Source organism: Penaeus japonicus, unplaced genomic scaffold, assembly GCF_977035675.1.
Source record: "Penaeus japonicus unplaced genomic scaffold, GWHDUDI00000001_assembly GWHDUDI00000001, whole genome shotgun sequence".
NCBI lineage: Eukaryota > Metazoa > Arthropoda > Malacostraca > Decapoda > Penaeidae > Penaeus > Penaeus japonicus.
The window spans coordinates 41697841-41710340 of NW_028234403.1; the positions used below are offsets into that span (position 1 = coordinate 41697841).

A 12500-nucleotide genomic window follows, 5' to 3' on the forward strand; every position below is an offset into this window, starting at 1 on the left:
GTAATCAATGTCTTATTTATGTAGGTATGTGTGAGAACGTTTATTCTATGTGATTTGTGTGTTTCGTGTGTGTGCACGTGTGTGTACGTGCTTGAAGGGCTCTTTCTATTTATTTTTCACCATCTACGAAACTACTTTGGTAATCACATCAGCCTATGGTGAAGCGGGGGATATGCCTCGCATACAGACGGCAAATGCTCGCCCTTCGATTTTTTTCTCTTGAATGTTGTCTATATATTATGAAGAGGCATCAGGTGCCTAAATGCGCCCTCCTTCACTTAGTCGTGTTGAACTAACTACTCATGACAGACTTGCATAGTGTCTAAGGGCAACATGCTGCGAAGGCCATGTGTCATGTTTCATACAGATTTCGCCCAATGCTATTCGATTGCGGCTAAAGAAAGAGTAGGGGATAGGAAAAAGGGTGAACAAGGTGGAGGAGAAGAGGAGGGAGTGAGAGAGGATGAGTAAAGGAGGAGAAAGGAAGGAAGGAGGGAGGGAAAAGAAGGGAAAGTGGAATAGTGGAATGGGAAAAGGAAGGAGAGAAGGGGGCTGAAAGTAAGGAGGGAGGCTGAAAGGAAGGAAGGAGGGAAGCTGGAAGGAGGGATGGAAGTTGGAAGGGAGAAAGAAGGAGAGAGGGAAGAGGAGGGAGAAGGGGAGACTAAGAGGGAAGAGGAAGAAGGGAGGGAGGCTGAACGGGAAGAGGAAGTAGGGAAGGAAGTTGGGAGGAAGGCAGGATGAGGGAGAAGAACTGCTGACTCCTTTTATTGTCTAATTTCTTATCCATTTCCAAATCAGCGAGAACACTCATTCATGGACAAGCTAGGCTTATTTTACATGACCTCCACCAAGACGCTTGATGAATACATTCACCAACTCGAAAAAAAGAAAGTTGTGGCTTGTGGTCCCCGATTTCCATGCATAATTTTCAAAATTTCATATCCCTAGTCTCTTCTGCATGAAAATAAGGACTCGTTTAATGGAAGTAGACGCTTTATTTCGGGGAGAGGAGATTTCACGATGGGGGAGCTATAATTCTCCCCTCTTGATGCTGATAGGTGAACGCAAAGAGAAAGAAAGAAAAATGTCGACAAAAACGAAGGACGATCGTCATAACCATCTGTATGGAAAAGGGAGAGTGTAGCAGGTGTTCGTCTAAATCTTGTATATCAGGTGTACACACGATTTTTTTCATAACAACTGATAGGGGAACATCGTGAAGACTTGGACTGACTGTAAGCTGTTGTATTCTCAAGCGCGGACTTGTAAGCGTTGGGTTAACACGAACTGAAAAATGTCGCTCACGAAGTTGGGATTCCTGGCTTGTTATCGGATTTTTTTTCTCCATCAAGGGCTGTATTATTCATCAGAATACATAATGCTGATTTAATCGCTGGTCCCTAAAATGCGTGGTCTGTCGGTGCTTTTGCATTTGGCTCTATTATCCTGCCTTCAGTATCATCTTCCCTGGGTCATATTTTTTTCTATTTTCCATTCAGATGTTCTTCTCTCGTGCTCTCGTCTTCATTTTGATAGCTTACAATATAAGGAAACTTGCGATCGGCCTGATGTCGACTGATCCCGGCCAAACTGAGCGATGAACTCCGGCCCATCCCGAGGAGGAACCCGACCCGCCACCGTTACCCGGAGGTGGTCTCGTCACCCGTCAGATTTACATGAGCAGGACACGATAAAGAGTTCAAAACGTTTATATACATTAGCGATGCAGCGCGCGAAGATTTGAATACGAGAGAGAGGAATATAATCCTCGGCTCTTGAGTGGCTGCGAAGGAGGTTCGTGTAAGCGATGAACTCTTTTATGGCGTCGACAAGATTCTTGAGGGATAAGATAACCTGCTCTCTGCCGGGAGTCACCCAGCGGAGGCTCCGTGACCTCGGACGGGCGAGCAGACAGCGCCGCGAGGGAGCGTGCTTTCTTGGCGCGGGCGGCAGGACCACCTGTAGAAGGGCGTGACCGGGAGGCCGTGGTGTCATTTACAGGCTCTTATCAGGCAGTACGGCCTCCAGGGAAGTGGACAGGAGCTATGCATGCATGACAAGTGGGTTTCGTAAGATGGTCGATAGCATCTACAGCATTAGAAGGTCGACAGCATTTTTAGCTTTCTCTGAAGATAAGTCGCCTGTACATCATAATTTCTCAAACATTCCTTAAGCAGATGTCACTGTAGGAAGACGATTTTTTATAGGAATTGTTTAATGATATGATACGTCCATTGGAAGTTTAAACTCGTAATAGCTATAGTGTTTGGTCGGTCCATTTTTTATTTATTCACATTTGTTAACCGAATGGAACTTTTCCAAGAAAATCATCCGAAGGGAATGAAAAAAAGTGGGAAAACAACAATTGCTAGGATCAGCTACAATAAAAATTGTGAAAATACGTGACCCAAACAATTTTAAGGGTTTTGAATGGATGTATAAAATATTAAAGCTGAGAGAGAAAAAAAAATAGACGTTGCGTGTAACTATGTATATAGCTTGTGTAGTTTCGTGCTTACTTTGTACCAGCAGGAGTTGGCCCTACCTCGCCTCTGGCTCTCACTTAGTACGAAGCAATTATATGGCCTGGGAATGTGATTAACGTGACGACAGACCACGGAGCTTGGCATCACGCAGTAAACACATTCAAGAAAGTCGTGTGGATGTGACCGCGTGACTCCTTATTAGTTCCTTGGCTATGCTATTATGGTGGATGTGGCTAGTCGGTGTGGTATGGCAAGTGGTGTGGCATTTATAGGATTGTCTGTTCTTTCTATGTGTTGCAAATTTCCCGATTGCATTGTTCATCTTTTTAGGTCCTCGTCACCTTGTTCACAGCAGTGGCTTAACGGACCCGGTCTGAAAAGAGAGGGTGGGAGGCGTTCCCGTTGGACATTGAAACCGTTCTGAAAAGGTGTAATTTACAGGCAATTTGTGGGCAGTTTCAGCTCGAATCCTTTGCATTTTTTCAGATTTACGGCGTTTTGCAAGAAGGAATAATCCACGCTTGGTGCATTAGTCATGAACCATAAATGCTTTGAGAAAAGGAGGGACGAAAAATTAAAGAAAAAAAGAAATAAACGTCACGCTGTATATCATTAAGGGGTTTAACGTGGGTGTTGCAGCCACCTGCACGATAATTAAAAACTCTGAATCTTTATTACTCTGGGCATCAAATAAATCAGTATATAATCTTTTTATATATATATTTTTTTCATCCGATTTAGGGTGTCAATAGGTCGTATTAGAATTCTTTTGTGGGGATTTTTAAACGAAAGCCTCAAGATCCAACCCGCTTGATAAGCAACGCAATTCAAGAGGCTGTGGACAGGGGCAGCAAGCGAGGCTGAACTTAAGGTATCTCGGCCTGGCACCATAAACACGGTCTGTAAATCACGACGAAAATACTTATATATCCCCAAAGCACCGTATAATGATCGGTTCTTAGATTGCATGGAAAAGAGGGAGAGAGGGAGGGAGGTGAAGGAGACATGGTGGGTGTAGAGGTGTAAGGAGGAAGAAATAGGACTGGGAGTGCATATAAGGAAGGTCACATCGTATTTCATTTTGGCACCAACAGGTTAGGCGGAGTGTTTAGCTCTTTCACTTTTTTTACTCTTTTCCTCGGGAGGATATGTGATAACAATGACAGAGTTATAAAGAGTTGTATCCTGTACCGTTTCATAACGTCATGAAACTCCGAAATAAAAGGTAAAATTCCAAGGGAATGAAATGGCGAGAATGGTAGTGTGAAGCGACGTTTAACATCCGGGATGGTAAAGGCGGCAACAAAGAGCACACACACTTGTTGGAATGATCGCTATTGCAGTCTTGCGGACGAATCTGATAAGGTGATAAGGAAGACACATATTGCGGCACATTCTGATCCTTTTCCAGATATCACGATCGGGAAAGATGGTAAAGAATGAAGGGAGATACCCGGGCCCTAACATAGTGGTCTCAAGCCACTGAAGAGCCATCCTGATTTCACACCTTATTACTCTGTAACACTTCTTCGTACATTTTACTTGGCCGCTGATGATATACCCAGCCTATGCCCTGTTTCCCTCCCATCTAATATATGTTTTTTGCCCGAGGCAGTCGTATTTAGAGTGATTCAAAATAACGATGATAAACAGATGGGCCGTATTACCTTACACGGCACGGGGCAACGGTGGGTCATCACATCGTAAGACAAAGGGACTGGGTACTTACGAAGGCACAAGAGCGAATGGTGCTACATAAGGAAAAGTGGTAATGACGGCATTAGTGAAGGTGGGCACGTCTGGAAGAGAGTTACGTGAGCGCTGTTGTTAGTTAACGTAGGTTGCACTTGGGATGCAAGGCGTAAAGGCGAGGGTGCGAAAGGGGTATTTTAAGCATCCACAATGATGTGAACGTTTGGGATAGAAATTTAATTATATATAGTAATTTGTGTATCTTAATGATATCATAAACGTTTATAAGATATAGATCATCAATCTTAAAAGGTACATAAGCACCTAAAGTGGTATTTAGATACAACCTAGTTTGAATGTGATCTACTATATGCTAGAGGGACGAGTGTGAAACTAGTAATAAACCCTTGCAGTGCGAACCTCAAAGTACTGCATACGAAGTGGCTGTGGCTGTAGGTATGGCCGCAATTATTCTTCAAAGCTTGACACAACCTCCAAAGGCAAGGGAGTAACAAATATGCACATTATAGAGTACTAGGAGTCAGTTCAAGGCGCGCAAATTAACCAACAGAAATTTAGTCTACCTTGTAAGGGTTGAGCGAGTGCATGGCTACCATTGCTAGGCATTTTACAAGCAGAGATACAAAGGCGACTCGGGGCTTGCTAGCTATTGATATGCAGATGTCAGCCAAATCCAATATGCGTGCGTCCGAAACTAAGCTCTTTGAGCATCGCTTTAAGAAAACAAACAGGCGTGCTATGGTGTTCATAGTCGGTGTGTGTGTAGTGTGTGTGTAGTGAGAGAGAGAGAGAGAGAGAGAGAGAGAGAGAGAGAGAGAGAGAGAGAGAGAGAGAGAGAGAGAGAGAGAGAGTGTGAGAGTGAGCGACCGACCGACTGGCTGGTTGTCCGCAAGCACATAACATCAATCCTTAGTTCAATCCGACGCGAGAGTTTCACACAAAACTAAGATAGATTCGATAAGGTTAACACAGTCATAATGGCCATAATTGGAGCTGACTAATTGCCGGGTAATAAAGGTGGCTCGGTCGCGGGCAGTGTAAGTCCCTCACCATGAAGTCGATATTCCCTTCCTCGTACTGTGAGTCTTGGTGGGATTTGGGTTGGGTCTGAGTCACCTCGTTGCCCTGGAGGTCAGTCATTGTGATCTCCCCGGTGACTCATGAGACTGATCGTAAAATGAATCAGCACGGACCTCTCTTGCTGGCTAAGTCGCAGGTACTATTCGCAGGTAGTAGTCGCTGGGCACTGGTGGAGGCCTCGCTTTCTTTGGAAATACGCGTCAGGAATCTCTTTCTTCAGGTCTGCTGTTCTTCCATATCGATTCTGTCTTTTTCTCTTTTCTTATTTGTATTTCCACCCCGTCCCTGTCCTCCTTCCAACCCAATACCTTCCCTCCTTCCAACTCCCTGGCTTCCCTCCAACTCCTTGCCTTTCTTCCACTTCCTTCGTCCCTTCCACTTCCTTGCCTTCCCTCCTCTTTCTTGCCTCTCCTCCAATTCCTTGTCCTCCCTCCACTTTCTTGCCTGTCCTCCAATTCCTTGTCCTCCCTCTACTTCCTAATCCTCCCTTCACTTTCTTGCCTTTCCTCCAATCCCTTGTCCTCCCTCTACTTCCTTATCCTCCCTTCACTTTCTTGCCTTTCCTCTAATTCCTTGTCCTCCCTCCACTTTCTTGCCTTTCCTCCAATTCCTTGTCCTCCCTCTACTTCCTTATCCTCCCTCCACTTTCTTGCCTTTCCTCCAATTCCTTGTCCTCCCTCTACTTCCTTATCCTCCCTTCACTTTCTTGCCTCTCCTCCAATTCCTTGTCCTCCCTCTACTTCCTTACCCTCCCTCCACTTTCTTGCCTTTCCTCCAATTCCTTGTCCTCCCTCTACTTCCTTATCCTCCCTTCACTTTCTTGCCTTTCCTCTAATTCCTTGTCCTCCCTCTACTTCCTTACCCTCTCTCCACTTTCTTGCCTTTCCTCCAATTCCTTGTCCTCCCTCCACTTTCTTGCCTTTCCTTCAATTCCTTGTCCCCCTCCACTTTCTTTCTTTTCCTCCAATTCCTTGTCCTCCCCCTACTTCCTAATCCTCCCTCCACTTTCTTGCCTTTCCTCCAATTCCTTGTCCTCCCCCTACTTCCTTACCCTCTCTCCACTTTCTTGCCTTTCCTTCAATTCCTTGTCCCCCTCCACTTTCTTTCTTTTCCTCCAATTCCTTGTCCTCCCTCCACTTTCTTGTTTTCCCTTACTATTTTTTAAAGGTGGCTGATTACAGAATAAAACGAAAATTATAATTATTATAATAATCATAGGAGATTCAATTATCCAAGTGATCATAAGGATTGAGATTACAGACAAGGTTACAAACAGGACTGTAATCATTGAAAATAATCATAAGTATCATGTTCTTTTTTTATCTTGTTAGTGATTTTGATCAAAACGGCAATGTTAATGACTCAGAGACGATCTTTTCTGTCAACAATAAAGATAATATCAACGATGCTGACAAGATAATGATAATAATGAGAGCAAAGTAGAGAGAAGCGAATAAAATAATTATCATAGAAATGAATTAAGTTGATGAAAGTGATAGCAATGCTGATAATATGTTTGGTAACAAGAATTCTTCTAATAGTTGTTTATAATGACGGTAGTATTGATAATCTTGATGCGTCAGATTATTAATGATGATGATACTAATTATAAACATGCCATGATGTTATAACTAATGTTGATAGTAAACCTTTCTATCGCTGCTTGTTTAAGTATGCATAGACCGTTGCTCACATTAGCATTTGATTAATAAGCCGCTTATTCAACTGTGACGTAATGTGATTTGACTAATTTTTAATCTAAAGTATGCCAATCATAACCAAGATTTAATTCATATGATCCTTTTTTCGACCTGCCAATGTATCAGTGCCTTCACCCCCCCCCCCCCTCCAAAGAAAAAAAAGAAAAAAGAAATCACTACAGCATGGTGCCAACTTGCATCACCACATGATCAGACATGTTGGCACCACGATATATCTCTTACCCATATAATGTAAACAACACGTTAGTCAACCTTGGGATGAACAAATTTATCACGGGACGTCTTCGATGACGCCCTTATATCGTGATCCCTACTCGGGTTGGTATTATGGTCCGCTGACAGACGTTTGTGAACATTGATATATTGCTCTCAGGATCATCCCATAGACTTCTCTGTCTTGTCCTTCGGCGTGACCGCGGGGTTAAGAAATAAACAATCACCAATCAACAGACACACCAATCAAAAGATACCAGTCGACAGTCACCAAACACCAGTCACTAGACAACAATCGCCAGTGAACAGACATCAGTCAGTAGTCATCAGCTACCTGGCACCAGTCAAAAGTAACCATCCGGCTGTCATCAGGAAGATAATTTGCGGCGTCAGTTTAATGAATGTTCTAGACGCCCACGTAGGCTCTGGGTGGTCGGTCTCTCCCTGGTCTACGGCGAATATTTCTATCGCTCCTTGCTGCTAGTATGCACATGGATTGTGAATTAATGTCAGGTAATTTGTTCGTTTACTTTTTTGTTTAATTCCGGCAGTAACGTGTAGGAATGCTGGTCCTTTCAAGGCCTCTCGTTTCCTCCTTCGAGCCCATGTTTAGGCTGGGAGGTCGTTATCATTGTTTGTTGTTACCACTATTTTTATCTTTATTTTGTAATTTGGTGTAGGAGTAGAAGAAATATTGATGGTGGTAGAGAGTAATGGTTATGGTTGTAGAAAAAATAGCAATGGTAGCAACAATAGTTGTTACTATAGCAGTAGGGGTAGAGAGAGTACTAGCACCAGTACTCTGACATCAATCTATTCTCTCTTTAGGTTTTCCTACACATTTTTGCGGTATTTCGTAATCTACCTTATAATTCTTCAATCTCATTTGCATTTCCAAAAAAGTGTTAGAGTTCACTTGGCGTTTTGGAATGAGTGAAAATAAAAAATCTGACAAATCTCCTTGTAACAAGTGGCTTTAAAATATATAGCCTCTCTCCTTATGTTCTGAGTCTTAGCATCTGACCCCAGCTCCGCCTCCCCACCCTTTGATAACACGAGACTTTATGAAGGCGCCCTGCAAGACTGACCTTTATTTTCCTTGGCGAGAAATAGCCTAACACATCCCCATCCCTGATCGTATCCCTGACTCGCAGGATCAGTGCTGACCCCTGCCTGGCCTTCTAGCCATAAACGAGCGACCTTCGCCTGGGCCGCCGCGCCCTGCCCACTTCCGTCTTGGTCTTTTCGCCATTTTGCGTTGGGTTCATTATGAAGGGACTGAAGTTTACGACGTCTGTGCCCGCCTTCACCCTCGCCGTGGCTGCAGCATGTTGTAGGTCCGTGATTACGTGGCGATTATCCAGTACTCGGTGAACATGCTTGAGCAGCGCGTTTGGACGAGTGTCTACCGTCTTCGCGAGACAACGCTTGATGACCGTCTTCACGACCTCAATCACCATCATCATCATCATCGTCGCTCCAATCATCGCCATCGCCATCGTTGTGAACCATATTATTGCCATAATCACCGGTATTGCACTTTCGCCCGTAAATCCTTCAGCGAAGATTTTTGCAAGGAGACCACTGGGCCGGACTTGAGATCACCCCCATCAGCGCGTCGTCGTCATCATCGTGAGGTGTATTTAGTGAGATACCCGCACGTCAACTTGTATCTCACTCGTAGTCTCTCCGCCACCTGTTATGTCTCGAGTTCTGTCGGCACAGGAATAAGTAAGGGAGGAAAAAAGGACAAATGGAAGGAGTGGATATTCAACGAGCGCCTCCCTAAGTGGCCAGTAGATTGCAGCGTTCGCAAGCGTGCAACGGGCGTCCGTCGATAGCATCAGGCGATCAAGCACCGCGGAGTAAACGCCCCTGCTATCATAGGCCGTAATCAGGTCGATTTGCTGTGTCCTGTCTTTGGCCGTTCCTGTCGGTCGCTTGCTATTGAAGGGCCGTAGACCTAAAATTGATGCATATTTTATGATATTGATATATTCTCTCTCTCTCTCTCTCCCCCCCCCCTCTCTCTCTCTCTCTCCCCCTCTCCCTCCCTCCCTCTCTCTCTCTTCCTCACTCTCTCTCTCTCTCTGTCTCTCTCTCTCTCTCCCTCCCTCCCTCTCTCTCTCTTCCTCACTCTCTCTCTCTCTGTCTCTCTTTCTCTCCCCCACCCCCCTCTCTCTCTCTCTCTTTCTCCTCTCTCCTCTTTCTCCTCTCTCCCTTTCTTCCCCCTCCCTTCCTCTCTCTCACTAAATAAGCCGCTCAATAAAATAAAAGGCGCGACAGCTGTTATCCAAAGGGGACACTCACTCATAAACCGAGGGAGACTCATGATTAAAAGATTGTCATCATCAATGTTTAGTATATTAGTTACATAAATTGCTTGGCTATTGTTTGATCATTTGGTCTTTCGTGCTTGTGTTTTTTTCTTTCGTTCTTTTTTTATTCTTATGTTTGTTGGCTTGTTCTCTCGCTTGGCTGCCTGTTCTCTCACTTGCTTGTTAGTTTCCGTCTCTGCTTGATTATATTCTCGCCTGCTTGACTGGTAACTTGCCTGCTTGCATGTTTTCGCCTGGTAGCATGTCCTCTCGGCAGTTAGTTTTATTGTCTGCTTGCATGCTATCCTAGCTGCTTCTATTTTTCGTTTGCTTGCTTGTCCTCATGCTTGTTTGCACACGAGCTCGACGTGCCTTAAAGGGAAAATTTCAATTAGCCGCTTTAGCAAGCGCGCTTCCAGGGAGGGTGGCGAGAACAGCTGTGGGGACGTGGGGGGGGGGGCAGGGATTTCTTGGGGGGGAGGGTGAACATGGCGAAACAGGGAGAACGAAAAACTGATACATTGAAATGGATTTAAATTCATAAGAAATGGAGAATGAAAAAAAATCTCACATACGAAGATTCCACCTAGATAAAGCAAAACAAATGTAAAGCGACAGAGCCATCTTTCAGCGTGATATAAAGTGATAATCGGTGCCTCATTGTTAGGTAATTGCCCACCTCCCACTTGGCTCGCGACGCTGACCCTGTGCTTTAATGGTTCGCTCTCTCTCTCTCTCTCAATCTCTCTCCCTCCCCCCCCCCTCTCTCTCTCTCTCTATGTCTCCCCCTTTCTCTCTCTCTCTCTTTCCCTCTCCCCTCTCTCTCTCTCTCTCTCTCCCCTCTCCCCCCCACCCCCTGTCTCTCTCTCTCTCTCTCTCTCTCTCTCTCTCTCTCTCTCTCTCTCTCTCTCTCTCTCTGTCTCTCTCCCGTCCTATTCTATCTCCCTCCCCCCTTCTCCCTCTGTCCCCCTCTTTCTCTTCCTTGCTACTCTCTCTCTCTCTCTCTCCTCTCTCCCCCTCTCTATCTCCTCCACCCCCCTCTTTCTCTCTATCTTTCTCCTTCCCTCTCTCCTTTTCTATCCCCCACTTCCCTTTTTCCCCTTTCTTCCCTCTCTCTCTCCCAATCTCCCTTTCTGTCCCTCTGTCTCTCTCCCGTCCTATTCTATCTCCCTCCCCCCTTTCTCCCTCTCTGTCCCCCTCTTTCTCTCCCTTGCTTCTCTCTCTCTCTCTCTCTCTCTCTTTCTCTCCTTGGCCAGTGGTGCATCAGAGCTCATGCTGTTCATGTGTTAGAGAGAACATTAATATCTAGCACACGCCTAACTTGTATCGGGTTGTAGTGCGCTCTCGCCTTCTTTCTTGGGTCTAATTACCACATGTCCAGCGAGAAAAATAATGTTTTATATGTACGCACTCTCCTTATCTATTTGTGTGCTCCTATCTGTTGATCTATCTCTTTCTTTCTATTTTATATTCGTTTCATGTTACACTTAAATTTATATTATGAGTGAACTGCATTTGATAATGTAACGTTAATGGTAACTCTTATTACGAGAAATTACATGAGCCAGCAGAACTAATGAGTAATTGCTCACAAATTTTAGGCTTCCCCTTTTTGTTAGTTGTTAAAAGACAAATTATATTTGATTATGCATTCTTATTAACATAAGAGAAACGGGTTAGCAAGGCATAAAGATTCATCAAAGGCTTGTACATCAAAGACCTGTGAAAGTATGCTCTTTATAATATCTTCACTGTGATAAAGTCAAAGATATGTAAAAAAGGAAAAATATCACACAGACATGGAAGACTGATGCAGTGTATACATGGTACATAAAAAAAACCTTGGTAAACACTAGAAGATCAATGCATTTTTAACTTCTTCTGCCAGCTGTTTATCGCCGGCGCCATAAACAATGTCCATTCTCTGTTTATGTTCTGACGGTGTCGATTCCCCGAAAAATGATGGCGAAGTCAACAGACGACGGTTTATGGCATATCACTTCTCACACAGATGGAAGACGGTGGACGGAAATAGAATACCAGAGAGTGAGAACTGCATTGAATGAGTTTCTTCTCAGAAAGCAGTTCTTGGTGGAAAAGCGATACCATATTATGAAACTGCAATACCCTCAGCGACAAAACTCATGCAAACACAGCTGGGCCACTATTAGGGCTGTTACAATAAACAGTGCTACATAACGAGGCATGAATGGTTCTCAAACTGTTGCTAACTGCCAGCCATTCTTCTAACTGGCCCTTCTAATTGTTGTTTAACTACTAGCAAATGGTGCTTCCGTTTATGACTAGATTGTTACCAAGTTTAGTGTGTTGGAGATGGAGATGATTGATGAGTATCTGTTTGTGAGTTCGAAGTCTCAGATATGATTTATTGAAAGTTTGAGGTAATGTATCTGCTATAGGACTTGAGAAAGTGAGAGTGAGAGTAAGAGTAGGAGTGAGAGTGAGAGTAAGGGTAATGTATATCCGATAGGACTTGGAGAAAGTGAGAATAAGAGTAAGAGTATGAGTGAGAGTGAGTGAGTGTGTGTGTGTGTGTGTGTGTGTGTGTGTGTGTGTGTGTGTGTGTGTGTGTGTGTGTGTGTGTGTGTGTGTGTGTGTGTGTGAGAGAGAGAGAGAGAGAGAGAGAGAGTGAGAAAGAAGAAAGAGAGCGAGAGAGGAGAGAGTGAGAAAGAAGAAAGAGAGCGAGAGAAGAGAGAGAGAGACAGAGTTAAAAGAGAAGAGAAGAGAAAGAAAATTCAAGCCAATAACCTCTACGAAAACATAGATGCATTTTCCTTAAAGCTTCATTTACTTGTACATAATATCCGCCAACTCTGCAGAATTCATACCCATTTGACTTATAGTTATCTCAGATCCATATTGTTATCTCAGTGCACAATTAAACGGAGCCACTTAATATCTCTCATCTTATCAGCTGACCCAAGTGACAAAAGAAGAAGGAAATTGCA

At 44.1% G+C, this 12500-nt stretch overlaps 1 protein-coding gene across 2 annotated transcripts in view; it reads left to right on the forward strand.

Moving 5' to 3' along the window:
• The window catches only part of LOC122251334 (uncharacterized), a 351169-nt gene that overhangs the window by 27758 nt on the left and 310911 nt on the right, over nt 1–12500 (forward strand). The gene's annotated exons all lie outside the window — the stretch shown is intronic.